The sequence below is a fragment of the Lissotriton vulgaris genome, chromosome 3_1 (genome assembly GCF_964263255.1).
Source record: "Lissotriton vulgaris chromosome 3_1, aLisVul1.2, whole genome shotgun sequence".
NCBI lineage: Eukaryota > Metazoa > Chordata > Amphibia > Caudata > Salamandridae > Lissotriton > Lissotriton vulgaris.
Window position 1 is genome coordinate 1,533,650,150 of NC_141689.1, and position 19,329 is coordinate 1,533,669,478.

Genomic DNA, 19,329 nt, shown 5'->3' on the forward strand with positions numbered 1-19,329 from the left:
TGACGCTGCTGCGTCACAAAAGTGACGCTACGGTGGCGCAAAAGAGGCGCAAGGGGCTTGTAAATCTGTCCCTGATTGTTTTACCACAGGTATTTTGCAAAAACCTTTCAGAGTCTCTACCCAGAGGATGATTATTCATCAACGCAGTTTGTTTTATACCAACAAGAAAAATCAGGGATTGCAACAAACCTACTGTGGTGTGGATGCATTCATTTTCTGGGTTTGTTTTGTCAGTGGCGACGTGGTTTTCATTGTATTATAATATCTCGCTGTACACGTGCAGCACGCTCCCTTTCTCTGCCTATCACCATGAAAAAATTAACTCCGTTTTCTGTCAGAAATATATCTGAACCGTAGTCCCACACATTTTTTCCTGCCAGGATGATGGATGAGTTTTGTAATTTCAACGTCCACATTTAAGAAACCACTCACTGCTTTAAAAACATTACCTCATTTCAACTTTTTGAAGACATGTCAGTCAGTGAATGGTTGAGCAATCTTACTGGAGCTGGTTTAAAGGCAGAGGTCGGTGCCAGCACTGCAGACGCAGCACATGAATCCACTGACAGTGTTAACTGGCGGTCCACAGGGTGCCTTTTCCACCTAAGCTTGACGCTGTTCTGGTAAAACTACTGCCCAACTCCGCAGAATCCGTTTATCAACAGCTGAAAGAAAATAAATAATTGAAGTTAATTCGCTAGCAGTCAAATGTATGATTCTACTTTGAATAACGGGCTTTTCGACCACACATATTACCCCTTTCTACCTTATTCGTTCATGAAAATCAAACAATTGTGAAAAATGTATACAAGCAAGTGAAAAGCACACCAATTGCTACACTATTCAACGCAAGTCGTTACAACGACTTGCGTTGGGGGGGGGGGGGCGCTGGATAGTGGAATAGTTTAATTTTCTATTCCAACTCCAGTCCCCGTGGATAGTAGGGAAGGTGTTGGATAGAAAATTAAACTATTCCCTATCCTACAGCGCACTCCAGTGCAAGTCGTTGTAACGACTTGCGTTGTTATAGCTGCGTCGTAATGGTAGTGCGGAGTAAAAGTTGCGTTGTAAAGGATGTTTCCCCTCCCAGAGACCTGTTGATGCAAAAGAGCCTTTCTGCATCCAGAGGAAACGACAACACCAAGAAGCAGTGAACTATCCCGCAGAGGGCAGAAAGGCAGCAAACCTTCCAGTCAGCATGGGAAAAATGACCGTAGTCAGCAAAATAAATGACCCGGTCACTTACAGGTAATCTTCGTTATTCAGAGTCTAAGTCTTCCTCACCACAGTCCTTACATAAGGAGAATTTTTAAGATCTCACAGACTTTCTTTACCTAGTCCAACCAAATATAACTGCCTTAACATGGCAGCTGTTTATCATAACCCCCCTAAAGCAGAAAATCACTCCACACACTCATTCTAATATCCAAGCTTGAAAGAGGAAGGGAAGATAACTCAATCCTTTACTAATGGGGCAAATCAAAGAGGGATGTGAGGGGTTCAGGACTGCGTCAAGGAAGACCTGGGCTCGATCTACTTGAGATTACTGCTAAGTAACCGGGCCATTACCTCCTCATCCGTCTTCCTTGCACAGTCCTTACACCAGGAGGCAGTTTTCAAGCAGAGATTCGGATTGATTTATTGGTCCATTCCCTAAGAAGAAGATAGCAACAGAAAACACACCTGTGGAATTAATATCAAAATAATAACAGAATTCATCTACACATTCATTTGATCTGGGATAATACACAATTGACAAAATCGGGAGAAAATTAACCACCCAACTGTAGTCAATAATAAACCATGAATGTGTGCAGAGATGGCCAGGTAGCACAACAGAAAATGTGTTTAAGAGAAGCCCACAAGAAGGATGCTCAAGAAGTAGCCATTCCCCTAGTAGATGTTCCATGAATAGGACCTGAAAAATCTGAGCCTGACACCTCATACGCTTAGGGGATTGCCATTTTGAGCCAACTAGAAAGGGTGGAAGAAGAAGGTTGAAGACCTGTGCCCAAAAGACCACAGGTTACAAAAAGACATTCGACCTTCCGAAAGGATGCTGTCCTATTTAGGTAAATATATATGGGTCCATGAACATCTAGGATGTGTAAATTGACTTGATCATCTTTCATTTGATTCAGGGGGAAAGTGGTCAAATGATATCTTCTGAACAATTAAATTTAAAAGAGACCTTAGGCAAAAAAGGGAAGTTGGTTGTTGAATTACCTTCTCTAGAAAACAATCTTAGAAAACGTTCTGGAAATAACAGAGCTCCAGTTTTCCCTGTCCTTTTCCCAGAACAAATATCAACTAGGAAATGACTGAAAGAAACTTAAAATCAGTAGATTCCAGTGCTCAATAGGAGCTGTCTGTAAAGCCTTTAAGATTCGAGGGATATCCCATGAAGGAACTGGACAGTGAATGAAAGGCCTACACAAAAAGCTTTTTTTAGGCAAGAGGCCAAGGAATAAATGGGGTGTATTTCTACCTTCTGGAAGGCCTAAATAACAACCCACTGACTAAACTGCTAATGCAAGTAGGAACCCATCTCCTACAAATCCAAAACCCTATTAGGATCACAAGGACCTAGAGAGATACTCCTGGTCTCACACCAAGATTCAAAGTTCGGCAAATGACGACTGTATGACTTCATAGTAGACAGTTTTCTATAATGTTGGAAATCTCTTGGTTACTTCCAGGGAACACCCTTAACCAACTAGATTTATCATTTCAAGAACCGTATCCCCAGATTTAGACATTTGAGGAAGGCGGAAGACAAAAAAGCAAGTCTAAAAGGAGAATGATAGATTAGATCCTACCAATAACGCAGAACAGACATTCGGAGAAGAAGAGGATACCAAGGTCTTCTGTACCAACCTGGTACCATCAAGAAAACCTCCACTTGACCTTGTTTCTTTTTCCCCAACGTGAAGATCAACCAGAAGGGAGGAATGGATAAAGAAGACCCTAGGGCCATTGAATGGACAGAGCCTCCCCCCACTCAAGCCCTTTGAAATGGCTGCAAAAGTGAGACAAATGGATCCAACCATTGGCGACTGAATCACTTTGTGATCTTCCTTAAAGGAGTGGACATAGACAATTAGGGCCCCATTAGGATGACGGGCGGGTATGGTAGTAAGGGTGTCTCTCAGTTTGGCTGGCTGTAATTTATGCCAGGCTCTACTTGGGGTTTGTTGCATTACATCTCTTTGCATGGAAGATTTACTTGCCAGTTTGGCTGTGCAATGGTCGGACCATGTAAGAGGGAGAGATGGTAATATATTAGTAGATGGGTAGTTGAAAAAGATTCCATATAGCATATGTCCAGCCCTAGCCGCAACAATTTCTTGGCCAGAGCTTCCCAATGCCATAGGCTGGTAAAAGGATTTTTCTGTAGAGAGTTCACTTGGCCATGACCCTTTCCCCAAAAAGACTGGTTACCAGATTTAGATGCTACTGATATAAACGCTCTTCTAGCACCAAATCTATGGTCTCCATGAAAAAGCATGAGTTGCAGTCATGAGTTTTATATTCTCAACTTATCTTCTTTTAACCTTCATCAAGACTATTTATGAGAGGCACTGGCTTCCCATGATTGCATTCAAATGTGTCTAGAGGCTGTTATGGATACCCTGGAGGCTGCTGATTCTGCTGCACAAAGATTGTAGAAGGAAACATCTAAAAGAAAAAGGTCCTGCTGGTCTGTCATGGAGAGGGTGGAAGAAAAATACCCTCCCGCCAGCGTCTGATCTGCTATCTGCTAGTACCTGAAGTTTTTTTTAAAGAGGGATTGGATTGTATAGGTATCATGAGCTGTGCTCTGGAAAGACAGCCAACCATTACATTGTCAACTATCACAAAAGCCAGGAGCTCCTTGGCAAAGTTCTCTAGAGGGTATTGTCTGGACATTCTTGGAACTGATTGGTTGACTGCCTCCTTCCATTCATGACTTAAAATCTTCCAAACAGTCCTATGTGAGGTTAGGAAATCTTTTTCTATTTGGTGATTTACATATATTTTTTATTCCCGCATGATGGCTGGCAGTCTGCACCCTGGTCTGCAAATCTCTGGTTAAAAGCCAGGCTTGTCGATGGTGTGTGATACAGGTACCCTCTCTCACCCCAGGGTGGAGAGCTCGCCAAGGGTAAGATAGGTCATAGATGCTTGCGGGTGATGGGTGCACGCTGCACCTTCTCTGTCCATGTGAGAGGAAAGCGTGACATTAAAACCCCCACCCCAGAGAATTGCAAAGTCCCCCATAGACTGGATTTTTTGCCAGAGGTGTTGGAAGAAAACATGATTGTCTATATTAGGCCCATCGACATTAGCTATGATCAGTGGGCAGTGATATAATGTTCCTTTCAGGAGAAGAAAGCGCCCCTCTGGGTCTATAAGCGATTGATGTGTGTGCCAGGGGACTCCTTTTCATATAAGAGTTGCCACCCCCCCAGGAGTAACTAGAATAGTCTGCACTATGGGTCTCGCTCCAGCGAGCATTGAACAATCTTGTGTTTGTCGACCCCAGGGGGTGAGTTTCCTGCAGGAGACATATATCTATTTGGTGTCTAGATAGATATGATTGTACTAGTCTGGATTTGTGGTGGTCGTTTAGAACACACACATTCCAAGTATGGCAGTTGAGACTAGACATGCTGCTGCTTCTGCCATTCAAGAGCCAGGTTAGATATGTCCGTATCTACGTGCCTCCCCCGCTGCACCCTTGCCCACCAATGGTGCCTGAAGTGCGATTTGTGTGTAAGACTATGCAGTGTTCTGGCTAGACCCGACTGTACGTAGGTGAAATCGCTGACCACTATTACTGTGCTGTCTTGTTGCAAACAACAACGAACAACAACTCACCCCCACCCACACCAACCCCCCAAACAGGTTGTGCATCCCTTACTGAACATCTCCCTACGATAGGGAGCCCTTGTAACTTAGTACAACTGGGAATCATCCCTCAGGGGGGCGCGGGGTTGCCTGCTAACTGCCCTGTCACTCTTGGACAGGGTGGCAGAGCGTATATGATCCTCTCTGGAGTGTGTGGTTATCAACAGTGGTCTTCCCAATAATGTACTGTACCAATCCTCTTGTTCTTTATATCATCAGTCATTGTTACTCATCTGATTTCCGGATTCATGCAAGGTTTCAGCCTCCTGTTATCGATTCTTCCTGGCCTTCTGCTTCGCAAATTTCATGGCAGTGCTGACATCAGTGAAAAACAGAGGTTTTCCTCCTGTGTGAACCCGCAGTTTAACCGGGTACATCATTGTGTACTTCGTGCCAGACTGTTGGAGTAGTTTCTTGTTGGTATGAATTCTCGTCTCGCTGACTGTACTGCTTGGGTGAAATCTGGGAACAGTGTAATTCTATTTCCTTAGTTTTGAGTGTCTCCTTTTTCTCTGGCTGTTCTCAGTGCGGTGTCCCTGTCCCTGTAATTAAGTAGGCGAGTTATAATTGGTCTCGGAGGAGCTCCTGGGCCAGGCCTGGGGCTCATGGTAGGATGTGCTCATTACACCAGAAACATCGGGGTGATGCCCTCTGCACAGAGGTCCACAAGCAAGTCTTCCACGTATCTTTCCTTGTTTTGGGTGTTTGTGGATTCCAGTATTCCCGTTATAAGAATGTTATTCCTCCTAGACCTCGCCTCCAAATCTTCATTGCGGCCTTGATCACTTCTAGGACTTTCTCCATTCGAAGCACTGTGCTACCTGTCATTCCCAGTCAGTCTTCTGCATCTGAGACACACTGCTCCAGTGTGTCCAGCCGACTCTCTTGCTTATCGATCTTTTGTGACATGTGGTCCATTCTTTCTATCAATAGCTTTCAAGCTACCCCTCACCTCGCGCAACATCGCCTGGATGTCGTCGTCTTGGTCTCAGTCCATTTGGGTCTTAGGGACCACAGTTAGGGAAGACGTGAGAGGCTCCTGGAAGCGCGATGAGTGCTTTTCAAAATTGAGTTTCAGTTGTTTATTGTCGGTTTTTCCCATGTTGATGTTAAGTACTGTTCCTCGTGCCGTTCTGTACTCTGCGAGGGCCACTCTTTACTCCTGCTATTTGTGGTACGTTGTCGTGTGAATAGGTCACAGCCTTGGAGGGAGAGTGGTATAAATGAAAGCCGTTGTGTCTCAGCATTTATCGTAAATATTTAGGGCCTCTGATTATTGCAGCCTAAGCAGCTGTGGGAGCCCAGGCAAGCTGTCTGTGCTGGTGCTGGAATGTATAACGAGTGTCTCACTGCCCCGTGTTCACTCTGCTGGAACTCACAGTAGGCCTCAAAGAGCGGAGACTTTCACCGTTCTTGCTTCCATCATGAGTTGCTCTCTGCACCCACTGCGCTGTTAGTTCATCGCTGTTCGTAGTCCCCCAGCCCTCTGCCTCTGGGATGCCACTTTGTGGGGGAAAGGTATATAGGCGTTGGCATCCATCCAGCAGGTATTTCACTCCATCCCTCAGTTAAGTGACATGTAGAGCAGTGGGTCTTTATGAGGCCTCTGCTGGGTATGTTACTCTTAGGCTGCACAGGGGCGCCAGTAGGGGTCAGTTCTCTCCAGTCACCCTTGGCTGGTGTAGCTCATGGAGTTCTGCAGATCATGTCCCACAGTCCTTTTGCTCCCACCGGGCCACAAGGCGTCTTATCCTGCCGGATTGCCTCAACTCTGACATTCGGGTATGCGCCAGATCACGGTGGTTTTGATCAGCCTCTGTCCGTGGTCTGTGATGACATAGGTGCTCTGTGGCTACCACTAGATCTCCTGCCGACGCGCCCGCCTCCTCCAGGTGGCCGCCGCCACCCGCAGCCTTCCGCACCCGGCCCCCGCGGATGTCTAGGAGGGTCCCACTACAGCCGGGGGGGGTTAGGGGGGGATGACGTGCCGGTCAGCGGGGGCTCACCGCAGCTGATGTGGGTATGCGGCTCCTTGGCTCCCGGGTGCAGCAGAGCGGGTCTCTGGCGTCAACAGTTTCCCATTTTGGGTCCCTCCTCTACAACTTGTGCCACACTGGACCCACCGTCACTGGCGCCCCGTATTCAGCCCTCTACCAGTTGATGGAGTCGGCAGTATTTCTTTGGGGGAGAGGGCTGACAATGGCTCTCCGTCTAGTATCCTCACCGCGGATCTCCGCTATGATCTGGCGGCCCAGTGTAGGCCACGCCACGTATATGCTGAGTCTGCAATTACCGGCGTCTCTCACAGTTGCAAACTTCTTAAGCTGCTGCCTGGGGGTAAGCTTGGTATTTCTGCTGTTTTACGTGCTGCAATTGTCCGCCACGCCTCGGATAATGTACGGATTTTGTGCTCTGCCGGCAGAGCTGCCTCACTGTGCGGCCATCTTGCTGCTCGGCTTGCCCATGGCCCCAGCCCCCCTATTTGGTGATACTTTGTGAAAAAATACTCATCATTTCCTGCTGGAGTAGAAAAACCATATTACCCCTTGAACACAACTCCTCATCTCTGTTGTGAGTTCTGCACTTCAGAATGGGGCCTAAAGTGGTAATACTGATACTTTTTGCTGGTTTTAAGCTGCAAAACGTAGACTGTTGTGTTTCTTCTTGGCACAAATTCTGCCTGGTTTTACCTGGTAAATTGTTTGCAGCGAGAAAAGTGCCTATTGGGCCACAAGATCCAGCTTGCATCTGGATGGGACACTTTTTTTTCTCCACTTCCCCAAAATTACTAAACAGATTTGAGCATAATTAATTTGTGCTAAACAATATCTTCATGCTGGGTATGGTATAATTGTGTCCAGCAGTTATGTATGCAGTGGAGAGCAAACACAAAATGACCTCGAAACTTTATTACGGATTCTAGAACTTTGTCAACCCCTCCCAAACTTGAACAATCTACATGACATGTTAAGGTCTAATGTGGGGGTAGGCGTGTGCACTTTTGGAATGTTTTATGTAATTTTAACATATGTGGTCACCACAGACACATGCGGGGAGTTAGAATTACGTAGCTCTTCGCAATTCATGAATTACCGTGCATTTTAGTTTTTGAATTAAAGCTGCAACGACCCGACCTACAGATGATTTAAAAAACAAACAAAAAACTTCTAGATTTTTGTATTATATTGAGTTGCTACTGAACTTAGATACTCATATTGTCTGTTAATAAAGTGTGTTTATTGTTTGTATGTATGTTTGTATGTATGTATTAAATAGCAATTGTTTCAGATAGCAATATAATAAAAGTCAAGGAAATTCCAAGATGTAAATATCTTTACCTGTTTGCTATGATAGGTGTGCCTGATTTTGCTCAACTAAGCAAAAGATCACTGGACAACAAAAATGTGTTATGTTGTGTTACCTAAGCTTATATAGTGCACGTTCTTCAGCGGTTTCTTGGCAATTTTGATGACGCATAACTACTGTTGTGAATTAGGTCAGAGACCGCACAGTTCAGCTTTAAAAAGCGATGTCTTTAAGAATTTACTAAATAAACTAAAACCAGTTTCATGGTGAATATTATCTGGCAAATAATTCCAGATTGCAAGGGCAGAGCTGCAAAATCGGCCCTGTAACAAAATCGGCTGAAAACCGGCCCCGCCAAAGAGCTCGGTCGCACCCCCAGGGGGCCGGCGAGCACTTTGCTAGGGACGGTTTTGGTTCTCATTCCGGCCCTGCATAGTATTGTTCATCCTGAATCCTTCTTAGCACTCTCTGGATTAATGGAAAGAGAGAAAAGGTTTAGAGTAGTCCTTGAAGCCAGGTCAGGCAAAGGGCAATCCTTCCCCACACTTTCCGAAATGAAATGTGAGAACAGAAACTTGACAGAAGAGCATTTTATTCTACTGCAAAGAGGTCCAGCCACAGAAGACCGAAATAGAACTGGGCATATATTCAGTCATACTGAGTATGGAAACACCTGACCTAAATGGTCAGCATGCTCATTCTCCTTCCCAGATAAATATACTTGATCTCACCCCTGAAAGTGCTGGTACTGGAGACCGGAGGATGAAGAAGTTCCAAATGTTCTCCTGAAACAACAGTCCCATCTGAAGAAACATTTGCTAGGTGTCATCAGCTTCCAATCTTCTAATGATTGTGTTGCCATCTCCTCCAACTCTGGTCCAATAAGCTTTGTCCCAGAAAAGGGTATAAGCATACGCAGATGCTATTAGTTATCTGCTCAACGACAAGTGCCTGTGAGCCACTACCAATGACCCTCATGCAGCACAAAGAGACTTAAAAGATATATCTGATAGGGGCCTTACCAGTTCTTTTATACAGCGAATCGGGGTGAAGTCCAGACTGATAGCTGACTATTATCTGCCAAACTCAGTGGTGCTAGTGCTCGAGGAAACTGAGTAGTTTGAAGCATTATATGACCCTTTTTGCTTTCGTCTCAACTCTATTATCCACAATAGCTGATGGTGAGGTTTCCTCTGAAATTATTGATCCTTGTCAACCTATATCACATTGGGGAACTTGTCACGGAACCCCTGCAAAGTCTGTCTCTTAAGAAGAAATCTTGTAAAGCCCAGATTTTACACTTTCTCCCTTACTCTGCAAAACAATTAGTGAACTGTTATGAATGGGAAGCAGTTGAGGCTCTTTGTATTGGTATTGTTGTAAAAAATCATCTTCTGTACCATCCAGGAGCACATCTAGAAAGGCCTGATTAGTTCTTATGTTGTTATATTCCATATAGATACCCTGGTATAGGCCCAGGTAACTTCATAACCCTTCACCTATATTCTTCCCTACATTACACTTATAACGGTTTACAGGGACTGACTTTTTACCTAGATACAACACTGCATTCAGAACGCTGGTTTTCCCTAGTTCGAAATCTCATACATTATGCATGAGTATTTTCGGAAGCACAGCAGGACTACCATCTCCTGTATAATTCTATGTATAAAGTTAATGCCCGACGTCATCCTTAGTCCGACACAGTAATACACAGTAATACAGCGAGGTAGGACCCCTGGGGAGACCTATGGGTATACATACATCACATCTTGCTAAGATAGACAGAGGAGACCAGGAATTTCCAGCCGACACACTGACCAGAAACGCTGAGGTTCCTGCATGCAGACACTCCAGCTCCCAGTGGCCTAAAAACTTCCCTCTCAGGGTGTCCAACTCAAGACCAGGATGGGGTCCCACAGTCTCTCACTTCAGGTAATGGGGTTGACTTTATCCTAGAGAGATTCTTGGCGTAACACCTTCACACATGCTAGGTACACTCAGGCACATCTAGTTAGGGAGGCATTGTAGGAGTACACATCTTTTTATTATTATGTATTTTATATACTTTTAGGTATTCATGATTACTGCAAGATGGTAGAGCTTTACCATCCGTTTACTTTCATAGTGCTTCTAACCCTATGTATATGTTATTGTCTAACGGTTGTTGCAGCTCATCTATTTTACACCAGAATAACAACTGTTCAATAAATACTTATTGAAAACGCCCAGACTGTTTATTCTGTGTATCTCTCTGAGACAGACTAAGTAAGCACGAGTGACTGAGCGAAAAGTAGTATGTTGTTTCCACGGTCCCGAGGGATCAGCCTTGTTATGTTCGATGGTTGCCAAGAACTTTTCTCTCCTTGGAGAGTGGCACTGTGAGCTAGTTGGTGCAAAGGCCAACATACCCGGTGGGGGTGTTCAGAATCAGTCTGACACCAATCTTACAGTGTATGCTGTCCGAACGCGCAGATCCTGTATAGGTTTCATAGGAACTACACAAAAATGTGAGACAAAACGTTGTCCATATCAGTACTCTAGACATAGCATCATCTTACATTCTTCTACTCATCTGAATCATCGTTATCATTCTTGTGCTGCCCTCCAGATTATTTAGAAGCAGTAGGTCCATATCTGGACTGCAGCACTGCAGAAACTGCACTGTTAATCAGGCCTTGTAATGAATCTATACATGAGAAGAGAGCAGTATTCTCAACATAATTTCCCTCTCCATCGAATGCAGAAGAACTTCCATCAGAGGATCAGAGTTCCTACGAATAGTGCTACACTTCCAGGATTCCTTAACAAGAGTCTCAGCTGAACACCACTCTCACCATAAAACAAAGCACTTCCAGGTTGAGCGTTGCTTCTGGCAACCAAGGCAACCGCCCCCAAAATCCTGCGCGATCGCCACAAAAGAAAGGTCTTGAAATGGTTAGTAATCTCAGAAGCCATGGACTTTGATAACCCTTGAGCACCCATTTAGAGAGATAGACCTCAAGAGATGAGTCTTTGATAAGGGTAGGAAATAGGTCTCCTCACACATGCAGCAATGAAAGCTGTATTAAGTACCAGCTTTAGCAAGGCTGTCCTAGTGGTAAAGGGGCTTTAACCCATTCACTGCGGCGGCTATTCCGCCGCAGTGCTAAGGGGGTGGGGGGGCCGTTCGGTGGTCCCGTGCTCGTGACGGAACCGCTCCGTCACAGCACGCGGGTGAGCTGTGCTTGTGACGGAACGGTTCCGTCACGGCCACACCCTCGCTAGAGAACGTTAGCGCAGGCGTGGAATTCGCGCCGCGCAGGCGCGGCGAGAGGGCAGTGACGGAACCGTTCCGTCACCAGCACAGCCCACCCGAGGCTTGTGACGGAACGGTTCCGTCACGAGCATGGGAGTGGTTAATGAAAATATCACTAAAGCATTTCTAATATCCACACATACCAAAAAACAAAAGAAATGCATTTAAAACTTACAGGGATTTGGTAAACTCGTCTATGATATGAAAAACAGAAAAAAAACAAGAAGAGGTTAGTAATAGCAGAGCTTTGATTTTCGGTTTAAGGGGTTTAATTAAGGTTAGGCATCACGAGCAAGTTAAAACTTCCTTTTTAGTCAAAAGTGTACTAAGATTACTACTAATTACCAACCACCATAAATGTAATAAAACTTTAGTAGGCTAATCATTTTCCTAGCTAATGTTGCTGTTGTTTATTATATGCTTTCCCTATTTTTCCCTCCCCTTCCCTTTATCTCTTTTCTTCACTCATCTTCTTCTTCTGACAAATATTTAAAATGCATTTGGTTTGGCAAATGTTTACATTTTTCAATTCAGGCTCTATGATAATTTCACATATTAGGGTATGTAATATTATTTTTTTCTGGTTTCACTTTTGGTTATTTGCTCATGTCTGTTGATGGAATCAATGACTGTTTTTTTTCCATTCATTTTGCCTGGATTGAAAGAGTTTATTCATTTCGTTTGATTGATGTAATTTAATAATCTTCAAGCATTCAAAACGGAAAAGTGTACTAAGATAGGAAAAAGGCAATCTGGGGCAGGCGGGAGTGGTTGCCCTATTCTGGAACGAGGAGGATGAACGAGAAGGCAGTGTCTGCCCTCTGATTCTGGCTGCATTCTGCTTTATGACTTAGCAAAGAGTCCTTGCTAAGACGCTGGGTTCAAAGCAACGCTCGGATGTACGTGCTGCACCCTGTGGATGCAGGTGTCTGCTTAGGGCAAGATCCATCGTGCTTGCAATTTTATTATAACTACGTGACATCTGGTAAATTTCCTGGTGTATTAGCTTTGGTATTAAAGGCTGAGCGCATATTATTGAAGAAGAAAAATGACTTTATATTTTTTACAGTTACAAAGACACAGATGGGACATCTGGATCTGTTTTTTCTTTTCATTTTTAGAGGCTAAACTCAAAGATATGCAAGAATGAAATACATGTTTTATTAGTCATTGTTATGTTTATTTAAGGAACAAATGCAGCAATAAAGAATGCCAAGATCGTATATCACATTCTCATACTTTAATTGAAATATAATTGTTCTGGAGAAAATTGGTATACAAGTATCTCCTCCTAGGGGAATATGGCCTTGTTTACTGACCGGCAAGGAAATTCAAATGTATTTACTTCATGATAATCCACTTTCTTCTGTGAATGATGCTAAAACCATAAATCAAATAAATAATAATGGTTTGTTTTTCCATAAAGAAAAAAAAACATTTTCAAAGCAGAGAAAGCAGCTCAAAGCAGAATATGTCACTCACATATACCACTGTAAATAGTGCAGTCTCCACCGGTTCATCAGGGCAAATTGAGCTTGGTCATTTTCCCCACAGTCAAATTAAGCGACGGAGAGATTATGTAAACTAATTACATGAACTGAGTTGTGTTACTGTAAAAGCCAAAGAGTGGGACCAAGAATCTACATTCCAAATGGGCCGCCTTTGTCGTTTCCCTATTGTAGTAAGCCATCCGGCCCCTACTCGAAGACCCCTGACCCAAGCATGATAACGGATGCAACCCTCTGTTGCATTTAATGCTGTATCTACTTTTGTATGCATTGTACTTAATGCTTTGTCCACTGTTGGACACCGTACTGTTATCTTGTCATGCAATCAGCTGGGCGTTCTAGATCGTCCAGCTGACAGTTGAGTCAGTTACCAGTGCGGTCCGCTGTTAGCGGTCTCTTCCCCGAGCACTCGGCATTCCTTCTGCTCCGTGTTGGTCAGGAATAAATACAACGTTGTCTACACCTCTTTGCATCGGTGTGTCATCACTACACCCTCGGAGCCAGGCACGGCTGAGGGTATAAATAAAGAGGTGCGCGAAGGCCGCTCAAGGTCAACGGCCTGTGATACCAAGTGAATTGTGAGTGACCCTTCTTTCATTATTAATCCTTGTTGCCAGCCTGCTCCACAAGGCCTGTATGTAAAGGAGTAGGTTTTACCCCCAGCACGAAGGACCAAGAGACTCTGGTTGTGGGCAGAACTTGATTTATTAATTTACATATATCGGGAGAGCGACGAGCGTCCGACGTTCTCAATCACTTTCGCTCTCTGTCTCTAGCAGGCGCAGATCGCTCTGTGCTCACGTTCTCGCGCGCCACGTCGTGACGTAGGACGGAAGAACTAGCGCAACACTACATATCTCCCCCTTTTTGTTCACAAAAGAAACATGTCCTTGAAAAGTCTCTCAGGACGCATAACTTCCCCCCAGTTCAAAGTCTCGGAAGCGGGTGGGCCTTACCACCGACCTGCCTGCAGGCGTGCGTCTTACCGGAGTGGAGAGGGCTTCCCCGGTACCGTTCTCTGCAGGACTCGCCACTTGGTCTCTCAAGGCGCCCGGTTCTTCTCTCCTCGGGGTCACACTCTCCCTTTCTATTTATTCCTTCATCTCCGGCAGTCCCTGGTCTCCAAACCCCTCTCCATTTCCTTCTGCTCCCAGATCTCCTTCTTCATCAGGGGTGCTTCCTTCATTCTCTCTTTGCACTTGGTCTGGTTGTGTCCTTCTGTTCTCCTCCGAGGACCATCTTAAGATTTTGTTGCATTTGGCCATGCGATCTTGAGACCACACATTCCCATCACTGAGCAGTGCCGCCCTATCGTATACTTCTTTCACTTGAAGTGGTTGACTGTATTTGCTGTCTCCTTTTCTTTTCAATACCGCTAATTTGACTCTCACCCATTCCCCTCTCTCAATGGCTGTATCCTTCATCTTTCTCCGTTCGTTGTAGTGCTCCGCGTATATCCTCTGGGCCTTCTCCAGATTGTGCTGCACCACTGCAGGAGACCACTGAAGGGGTGTCTTCCTCTTAAGATTTGGAATGGGCTGTACCCTGTGCTGGTAGGAGGGATGCGGTAGGCCCACAACATGCTTTGTACTTCTTTCTCCCAGTCTTTACCTATCGAGATGACAGCTTGGATAGACCCCATTATGACCCTATTGAACCGCTCTACCTGCCCATTGCTAGAGGGATGGTATACAGAGGTATGTTTGACTTTGATCCCGTTTTCTCTACGTACTTGTACCACTTCTCCGAGGTGAATTGCGGTCCAGTGTCACTCAGAATGGTTCTTGGAATGCCTTCCCTGAGGAAGACAGAAGTTAAGAACTTAAGCACGGTTTCAGTATCCATCTCTTCCTGTATGTGCACCACCGGCCATTTCGAGTACTTGTCAACGAGGATGCACAGATACTTAGGTGTTATTTGGTCGTCAAGCACGGGTCCCAGAATTTCTACAGACACTTCTTCCCAGGGGTTACTCGGTTGGGCAAACTTCCCTAACGCCGGCCTTAACGGTTTCAGAATTCTGTCTGCTCCATGGCATTGGTCACATTCCCTCACGTGTCTCTCCACTTGGATGTCCACTCCCGGCCACCAGTACATCTGTTTCGCCCTCATCTTGGTTTTCACGATCCCGAGATGTCCTTCATGTAATAGCACTAACAGCCGAGGGACCAGCGTTGTCGGGGGCAATATTTTATCTCCCCTGTACACGAATGTTCCGTCGTCACCCACAGACAATTCCTCTCTGACTTCAAAGAATTTCCAAAGTGTTTCTCGCAAATGTTTCTTCTCAGGCCATCCGTGTATTAGCCACTCCTTGACTTCCCGTATGTCACCCTCCTCTTCATATGCTTTGGTCCACTCATGGTTGCTTATCACACATTCGGCGTCTTCCATTACTGCTACCATTTCCTCGTTTTCTACCATTTGGTTGGGAGCTCCTTCCTTTGCTGATGCTCTACTGAGGTAGTCTGCTTCCTTGTTTCGTGTCCCCGGTATGTACTCCACGTCATACCTGTACTGAAGCAGTTTTAATGTCATTTTGGCAATGCGTGGTATGGCCCTCGCATGCCCACTCGAGGTGAGCACTTTGACCAACGGTTTGTGGTCTGTCTTTAGTTGGAATCTCGTGCCCCATAGGAATTGGCGGAACTTCCCCATGGCCCACACTACCGCCAGCATCTCTTTTTCATTCACACTGAATTTCTGTTCTGTGGGCGATAAGGATCTTGAGGCAAAATTGAGGATCTCTCTCGTCCCATCTTTCGTCTCCTGTATGAGGACGGCTCCTAATCCTTTCTCGCGGGCATCCGTTGTTAGTATCGACTGTCCAAGAGGATCGTACCTCTGTAGTGGTACAGCTTGACTGATGTCATTCTTTAAGGTCTCAAATTCCTTTTGAGTCTCTTCTGTCCACTTGAACGCCGTTTTGTCTCTTATCAGCTGCCGCAGGTGGTGCATCTTGGTGGCAAAGTGTTGCACAAATTTGCTGTAATATTCAGCCATCCCTAAGAATGATTTCACTTCCTCTTTGTTGGCTGGGGCAGCGGCATCACAGATTGCTTTCACATTTGCTCTTTTCGGCATGATGCTGTGTTCTACTATCTCCTGTCCCAAGTATGTGACCGACGTCATTCCCAGTTTACATTTCTCCCACTCTGCTGTCAGGCCATTGTTCTCTAATACTCTAAGTACCTTGTCTAGCTTCTTGTCATGATCCTTCCGGACGGTCCCCATCACCAGTATGTCATCCTGGAAGTACTAGATACCCTTGATGTCCTTGAAAAGGTGGTGCATTAATTTCTGGAACACCGTGGCTGCCGAGGCAAGGCCAAAGGGCATTCTGCAGAATTGATAGCACCCGAATGGTGTTATGAAGGATGTCAATTTCCGGCTTGTTGGATGTAGGTCTATCTGGTGATAGGCGGAAGTAAGGTCAATGGTGGAGAACCACTTCACCCCTTTCGTCTTGGCCAGCATTTCTTCGATGCGAGGCAACGGGAATTTCTCCACTACAAGGCACTTATTCAGCTCTCAAAGATCTACCCAGAGGCGGACGTTGCCATTCGGTTTCATCGCTACCACCAAGGGTGCCAGCCACTCCGAGCTGTCTATTGGCTCAATTATACCATTTTCTTCTAATCTGTGCAGTTCCTGCTGTACCACTTCTCTCCGCTAGGGGTACGTTCCTGACCTTGTGGGATACTGGTTTAGAGTTCTCCCTGAGTACAATCTTATGTTTGAACTACTCCAGCTTGCCGACCTTTCCACTGAACACTTTCGGGAAGTCGTTCTTCATCCTCTCCCAGTCCGGCCAGTTCTCGGGGCTGTCATCAGCACTTGTATGTCTCCCCCTAGGTCCAATTTTATCCCCAGATTGCCTTGGTCCCTCCATCCTAAGACTGATGGGCCTTTCTCAGCTACATATAATTTGCACACCGCACTCCTTCCTCTGAAATTCGAATTTTAGGGTTCTGTATCCGACCATGGGGATGAGCTCACCCATGTATGACACCGGTCGTATATCAGGTGGTTCTAATTTTTGACCCAAGATGGGCTTGAATTCTTCGTTCCACTCTGCTCTCTGGACAATGGTGTACGGGAATCCCGAATCTGCTACGATCTTGATAGTCACTCTTATTATCACGTCACATTGTGGTTTGCGGGACCGCCTACAGTCAATGCCCAACACTTGTTCTTCCACACATAATACATTGTCCTCTTCCTCCGGTTCTTCTTCTTCCTCCTGTTGATCTTGCACCACGTACTTCACAATAGGTCTCTTCATTTTCCGGCGCCACACTTTTTCGTAGTGACCTACTATGCCGCAGAACATGCATTTCGCTCTGAACGACGGACAACGCTTGTCTTGGGACGCATGTGCCATGCTTCCGCACCTGTAGCACACGGTCTTGCTTTCTTTGTTCTGTTTCCACGGTTGTCTGGGTTTCCCCATCCACTTACTCAGTCCTTTTCCTTCTACCATTGTGGCCTTACTCCTTTCTGGTGGCTCCGCGTCACCCACTTTGTTCACCATGGTCCTCTGGACGTTTTCTCTCTTAGCCGCGTCAGCACACCGTTTCGATAACTCTGCCTTTTTTACCATGGCTATCACTTCCTTAAGCGATGCTTCTCTGTTCACCCGCAATTTGTCTTGTATCGTCTTGTTGGTGGTGTGCATGACTATTTGATCTTTTATGAATTCATCGTGTAGGACCCCATACTTGCACGTTACCGCCAACTTTCTCAACGCTGCGACGAAGTCGTCTATGTATTCACCGGCTTCTTGTTTCCTCTGCTGGAAATTGTATTGGTCAATTGAAACACACACAGCGGGGCGGTAATGGTTGTTGAGATCTTCTATGGCATGCTTAAATACGTCAAGTTCAAAACACATAAGAGCAAACCAAGTCAAGGGAATGGTGTTCAGCTATGTGGAAGACTGTGAAAAAAATTGAATGCATGTATGAGCACCTGTCATTGAGGTACATAGGCTGAAAATAAAAATAAAAACCCCATCAGACCAGCCATTTGCTGGAGAATGCGTCATATGAGGGTTTAGTAAAGCATTAAACCCCACATCCGACTTAGTGATGACGGTGTAGGAGTAAATGTCAGTACTTTAGCCATGAAACTCAGTGCAAAGATACCGTGCAGTGCTACAGTGATAGTGATACTTAAAATTGACTACTCAGACTCAGACGTAGGTTCAAAAATAGAAGACTATGTGTCAAGATTAAAAGCATGCCGAGTAGTAAGACTACCCTTTGGCGATTATACAGATCGTTCGACATGTTTCAGCCAAATAGGGAATTACCCTGGCTTTCTTCAGGACCTTTAGATACAATATGGCTACTCCCTCCCCTTCCGCTCGGTGTCAAACGGAGGTACCGACGGATAGAGCGGGGCCTCACACTCCCGAGCGGTTGCCGGGTGAGATGAGGTCTTCATCCACACAACGCTGGGAAGAAGACATGTCTCTTCCCTTCCAGTGGACTCACATTCTTTCAAGTTCCTGGTAGCTATGTAACTTTCTTTCAGTACATACTGTTATTTCTCCTTTGACACAAACATTTTTTTTCATAGTTGCAGTAGCCATATTGTATTTAAAGGTCCTGAAGAAAGCCAGGGTAATTCCCTATTTGGCTGAAACATGTCGACCGATCTGTATAATCGCCAAAGGGTAGTCTTACTACTCGGCATGCTTTTAATCTTGACACATAGTCTTCTATTTTTGAACCTACGTCTGAGTCTGAGTAGTCAATTTTAAGTATCACTATCACTGTAGCACTGCACGGTATCTTTGCATTGAGTTTCATGGCTAAAGTACTGACATTTACTCCTACACCGTCATCACTAAGTCGGATGTGGGGTTTAATGCTTTACTAAACCCTCATATGACGCATTCTCCAGCAAATGGCTGGTCTGATGGGGTTTTTATTTTTATTTTCAGCCTATGTACCTCAATGACAGGTGCTCATACATGCATTCAATTTTTTTCACAGTCTTCCACATAGCTGAACACCATTCCCTTGACTTGGTTTGCTCTTATGTGTTTTGAACTTGAAGAGTAGCGGATGGAGCAAACAGGTCGTTAAACTACCCCTTGACCCTCCACACACACTTTTGTCTTTTGGATGCTTAAATACGTCATCATCCGCCTGTGGTCTGGGCGTGGGCACCAGGTTCTGAAAGACCCTTATTCCCTCCGGCCTAGGTTGTGCAGGAGTATCCTTCTCTTTCTCGCGCTGGGGAAGGCTTCCCCATTTTCGTCTACCTAGAGCTTCAATATAGTTCTTGAAGTACTCTCTCCAGTCTTCCCACTTCATT